The sequence below is a fragment of the Ursus maritimus genome, unplaced genomic scaffold (genome assembly GCF_017311325.1).
Source record: "Ursus maritimus isolate PB19 unplaced genomic scaffold, ASM1731132v1 scaffold_5, whole genome shotgun sequence".
In the NCBI taxonomy this organism is placed as follows: Eukaryota; Metazoa; Chordata; class Mammalia; order Carnivora; family Ursidae; genus Ursus; species Ursus maritimus.
This window is the reverse complement of record NW_024426663.1, coordinates 52,498,295-52,503,863: the sequence shown is the minus strand read 5'-3', so window position 1 is coordinate 52,503,863 and position 5,569 is coordinate 52,498,295. Positions and strand designations below refer to the sequence as shown.

At 50.6% G+C, this 5,569-nt stretch overlaps 1 long non-coding RNA gene across 1 annotated transcript in view; it reads left to right on the top strand.

Moving 5' to 3' along the window:
* Positions 1–147: 147 nt before the first annotated feature.
* Positions 148–5,569, top strand: part of LOC103663720 — a 134,153-nt gene continuing 128,731 nt past the window's right edge. Inside the window, exons 1-2 of the long non-coding RNA XR_568855.2 lie at positions 148–572; positions 1,334–1,525. This is a non-coding gene — a long non-coding RNA (uncharacterized LOC103663720). The remainder of the gene's footprint in view (positions 573–1,333; positions 1,526–5,569) is intronic.

Below are 5,569 nucleotides of genomic sequence, written 5' to 3'. Positions count from 1 at the left end.
CCGTCCGCTCCCGGTGCGTGTCGCGCCGTCCGAGGCTCCGGCCGCGCTGCGCCGGCCCCGCCTCCCCTCAGCCCTCCCCCGACGGCCGGGCCCCGCCCCGCCGGCCCGTTCCCTCCGCGGGCCCCCGGCCACTCCTTGTGCAAGCGCCGGCCTTCAAAAGGTTGGGGCTCCTTACCCAACCGCTGCGCTTATCTCGGGGCCTGGCCAACTCTGCCCTCTCAGGGGCCGAGAAAGGGACCGGAACAGGGCTGGAGGCCAAGACAGCCTCAGAGAGGGACAAAGGGGCAGAGACCAGAATGGAGGTGGGACGGGGGTAGAACCAGAGCAAAAAGGAGAGCGCTGTGTGGAGGACGGCTTTGCGTCCCGTCTGCTGTTCCCTCCCCGTCGTGACAAAAGAGGAGGGCAGGGGGTTGGCCCTAAGTCCCCAGGGTGGCAGGCCCTCTCCCACGCCCAGCACGATGGCTGGACCCTGGCACCCTGTTTATGGGAGGACGGAAGCTAGCTTCCAGAAGTCACGGAATCCGTAGCCTTCCAAGCTGGGGAGCCCTTCAGCCGCAGCCCCGCGATTTGAGGTGAGGGATTAGGAGCAGATGCCCAGCAGAGGCGTCCCCATCTGCTTCTCCCTCCCCAAGGGCCACACCTAGCTTTCTTCTCAGGCAACATTCCTACTCCCAAACCCGGGCTTGGGGCTGCCTTTTTGAGGACAGGCCTGGTGCCTTGCAAGCACAGTGACCCAGCAAGAGGTCTTTTCTTCCTTGGAAGAAACCCCTTCTCCTCATTCTCTTACTGCAGGTTTTTTTTTTTTTTTTTGGGGGGGGGTGTTGCCTGAGGAGAAATGCTCCTCTCCTCTTCCCCAATCTGGCTTGGAGCCCCAGCCTTGGAGCCTGTCCCCCAGAGCCTGAGGTGCTTCCCCCTGAGCGCTGGACTGGCTTAGCTCTGTGTGGTGGGAGGGGGGAGGGGGGAGACACCGCTGTCTGGCTGTGTTTTCCTGTTTGTATGAGAGGAAGTTGGCTGTGAGTCAGCAGACACAGGAGCTGTCAGTAGCTAGGGGAAGACCCCTGCCTCAGTAGAAGGTGAGGGGAGTGTGAAGTGGTCTCCACTTCTCTCAGCTGCTCCAGCTTGGAGAGCATCTGCCATCTTTGGCCTCCTGGAGCTCTTCTCTCTGAGAAAGAAAATGATAATAATAATTAATCATTAAAATGGCCATAGTAATGGCTACCACTTATAGAGAGCTGACTCTGTCCCAGGCCCTGTGCAAATATTGCTTTGCAAGTTTCCATTAATCCTCACAAGAACTCTTAAGATAGGGAATTTTGTCACCTCCATTTTACAGATAAGGAGATATTTTTCTGGATGGGCAACTGTGGGGCCAGGAGAATGCTCTTCACGGACCTCCTACTATAAAGACTGAAAATTCACCAAAGGCCTCAGCTGCTTCTCTCTGAAAGCCATCAGCTCCTAGTTTAAGGCCAGCTTCCCACAGGGCTGCTCCCAGGCAATGACCAAGTTCAGGAGAGATCCTAAGGTAGGCCTGTTCCTGGGAAATGAGGGGATTCCTTTTACAGCTGACCTTGACTCAGGAGTCTCCCCCGTGCCATTGATGAACTTCCCTTCTACTGCATAGTGGTCTAGGATGCTTCCTCCCAACCTTCCTTCCTTTGCTCTCTCCTTCATCCCTCTTCCAGCCCCTGGCTCCTTTCCTCTCCCACATTTCCCAGTAACTCAACAAGAGAAGGGAATCAAGTAAATTACTATGGGACACAGGGAGTTTGGAGGGATAGGTATTTGGGGGGGGGGCGCGTCTGGTCAGGGGCCAGATGCAGGAGTTCTGAACCTTTTTTGGGTCAAGTTCTGCTTTGGCAATCTGGTAAAACCTATGTACCCAGTCTCAGAATAATGTTTTAAAATGCATAAAATGAAATATGTAGGATTACAAAGGAAACCAATTATATTGTAATACAGTTGTAAAACTGTTTTAATGTGATACAGTAATATATGTGCTTCTTTATTAATGCTTTAAATAAGATCTAGCAGTAGGTTGATACTTCACATAATTTTGAAGCTGTGAGGAGCATAAATGATATTTCAACATATCTGCAATACTGTAATAGGATACAAAAATATAAGTGATTTTTATTGGTGACAAAGCCATAGTTATAGCTAATATGACTGGTTTGTGGCCACTGTCATAATTGAAGAAAATGCTAAATTTCAGGTAGAGATTAGTGAAACAAATACAATATTTTTTCCCATCCAAGCTTAGTGACTCCACACTGAGGACACCTGAGTTAAGAGGGTCAAGGCAGAGCTGCAGAAAGGGAGACCCAGCTCTCTCCCGAGACCCCATGCTCCCTGTCTGTCTCAACCCTTGGGTGGTGGGTAAAGACTCTGGTCCCTGGGTTGTACCTCCCTTCCCTCACTCTCCCTAGCTCTCTCACTTTCTCTTTGTCTCTGTCTCTCTCTAACGTGTACCTCTCATATCTATTTCTCTTGTTTCTCTCATTTCTGTCTCTTCCTTGTCTTTCTGCCTTCCTTTGAATACATTTCTGTCTTTCTTCACTCTGAATCTTCTTGTGGTTTTTCTCTGTGTGTCCATCTCTCTGCCTCTTCTTTCTCTGCACCTCTGTCTGTGTCTGTGCCTCTTTCTTTGTCCCCTTAATCCGTCACTGAGGGAACAGGGCAGATTCAAAGGATTCCTGTAGCCTGAGCCCGTGGGCAAAGACAACACTAATTCTAGGGTCCTTGAGAGCTAGAAGAGGGAGTATCACTGGGCCTATACCTCTGGCTTGGGAGACCTTCCCCCACTCCCTCTTCCACTCTCAACCTTCTTAAGGGCAGAAACAGGTCAAGACAGAGATGAATGAGAATGAAGGCAGTGAATGGAAACATTTCAGGCTCTGGAAGATAAGGGCTAAAGCCTCTGTGACCCTGAGCTTGTATACAGTGGATCTTTTTCCAAGCTCCCAGGAATTCTGGTTCTCAAGGCTGTCTTCTGCCCTCCTCCATGCCTGGGGAGAGAAGGAGAGAGTACTGACCAGGTCTGGTGTGCGGGCACAGGGACTCAGAAGTTAAGCCTGCAGCAGATGTCTGCCCTGGTCCCCAGTGGGTGGGCAGAAGGGAGCACAATGGGCTCAAAGAAGGGGAGCAGAGAGTTCTGGGATTGATCTTTCCTCTGAGTACTTAAGAGTGGGGTAGAGCAACCAAGTGAGCTGTTCCCTTGGGGCAATATATGCCTCCCAAGAAGATTTAGATGAGGGAAAAGCTGTTGGTCTGAGAAAATGGGGACAGAGAGTGGTCACGGAATGCCCTAAAAGAGCTGAAGGCACCCTAGGAAAAGAGAGTAGGGGGAATGGTAGTGTGGGAGGTGAACCAGTTCGTAGGAGTGAGACTGAGACTGTGTGAGTGCCTAGTGTCCCTTGGAGGGGCTGCTTCTCCGGGAAGCTGTCATGGATCCCTGCTCTTTAGCCAGACCTCCTTCATCCTCATTGTCTTAGGGGTTTACCTACAGCAACATCAGCAATGCCAGGCTGAGTCAGGGAACTTACTTTACTCCAAGGACGGCCATGGCTAGAAATCTGAGCTGAGCAGTCATTCCCTTTTGGGGTATCGTCTGTGACTCCTTCAGGGCCTGGTGGGCTCAGGGTGGTAGGAAAGGACCCTCTCCAAACCTTAACCCTGAACTCCCACCAGTTCACCCTGGCAAGAGAGACCTCATTATTGACCGTCACCATCTGATCTGCCTGCTCTGGTCTAATCCAAATGACAATTGCAGGCTCATGTGACCCAGTGTATGCATGGAGCCACAGTTTAAAAAAAAGAGACAGTCCAGAAACCAAAAATAATGAACAGGTTCTCCAGTGTTTCATCTCTCAAAAGATCTTATGACCTATAGCCACCCTTCCGCATTGGTCACAAACCTCAGTTGGCTGGGACTTCTCCCTCAGCTATACCCCATCTCCCTAAAGTCCTCCCCTTGGCCAACAGGGTCTTTCTCTTGCACATACTCTTTATTGTGCAGTTTGACTCAGCCTCTCTGGCATTTTGCAGGGAAGGAGGAGTAAGAATAAATGTGACTGACATGTGGAACAAAAGGGATACTAGTGAGCAGAGGAAGGGCAGAACCAAGCAGCGGGAGGGAATGTTCCAATACCCCTTTCCGTGTCTCTCTTTGCTCTTCCACCTCCCCATCCAAATCATAGACCACCACAGCCACGATCACTTCAGAGGCCATTTTGTTCGCCGAGTGGGGATGGTACGATGTAGTAAGTAAGGGCAGACTCCAGAGTCCAATCCTGACCCACCGCTAACTGCTGTGTGACCTGAGCAAACTACTTAATTTCTCTGCGCCTTCGTTTCCTTTTCTGCAAAACGGAGATGATAAAATAGTGCCTACGTCACAGGGTTGTTGGAAAGATTAATCTGTGGAAATATACAGGTATGTGGAAAGGGCTTGATGGACTCACTCTCAGTGCTCAATAAATGTTTCCCGTTCCTTATTTCTATTCTTGCCAGTCACTTCCATGGTGACTCTGGATTGAAACCAGCTTACCTATTACTCCCTCATTCTGATACATGCCCGGATCTTGTATTAATCAACCACCCCGTGGCACCCTATTGCCACATTAGACCACATTGCTTTCGTTGTGCTTCTCCCATCTCCCAAGGTCCCCAGTTGTCATCTCGTCGGTTGCACCACTTTTGTTACTCCTCACGCAGTATCCTGGTACCCCTGCACTCCTGATCACCCCCTTTGTCTCCAGAGGCCTCCGGGACTGATTTCTTCCCCTGCTTTCCTTTTGGGTGGTAAAGGGCGCATGCATCACCCACGCTGGGTCCTAATGAGATGGGCCAGTTGGAGTAGGCGTGGACTCCGAGGAGCATGTCTTGTAGGAAGGAACACTTCCATTCGATCAGTTCATTTATTTCTCATATTTTTATTGAGCATCTCTTCTGGACCAACCACTGCTCAAGGGTTTAGAGATATAACAATAAGCAGAAATAGACTGTGGAGAGCTCAGTCTACTAAGGGAGTGAGACATTTACCAAAGAACCCCCAAATAAATGTGTAGAGTAATTACAAACCAAGGTGAATGTTCCAAAGGGAAGCAGTATAAGAGCATACATCAGAGGAAGCTGACCTAGCCTGGGGAGTCCGGGAAGGCCTCTCCTGGAAGCTGTGTTTGATTAAGCTGAGATCAGAAAGATGGGTAGGAGTTAATTGGGGGTGGGAGCAGAGTGTCCTAGGCCAAGGAACCACAAGTGCAAAGGTCCTGAGGTGGGAGCATACCTAGTAATAGAGACGGAGCAAAGAGATGGGAGTTTGGGACCAGCTGAGATTAAGGGACCTCAGGGGCCAGGTCACGTAGACCCTTGTAGTCCTCAGTTGGGATTTGGTCTCCATTCCAAGAAGAGTGTAAGCATGGGGTGACAGGTGCAGACCTGGATTTTAGGAAGATGGCTGCATGGAGAATAGTTAGAATCAGCACAGCTCTTCCCTCCTCCAGTTTCTCTGGCCTGAGGACTGTACCATCTCCCCCACCCACACCCCCCTTCTCCAGCTTCCCTCCTT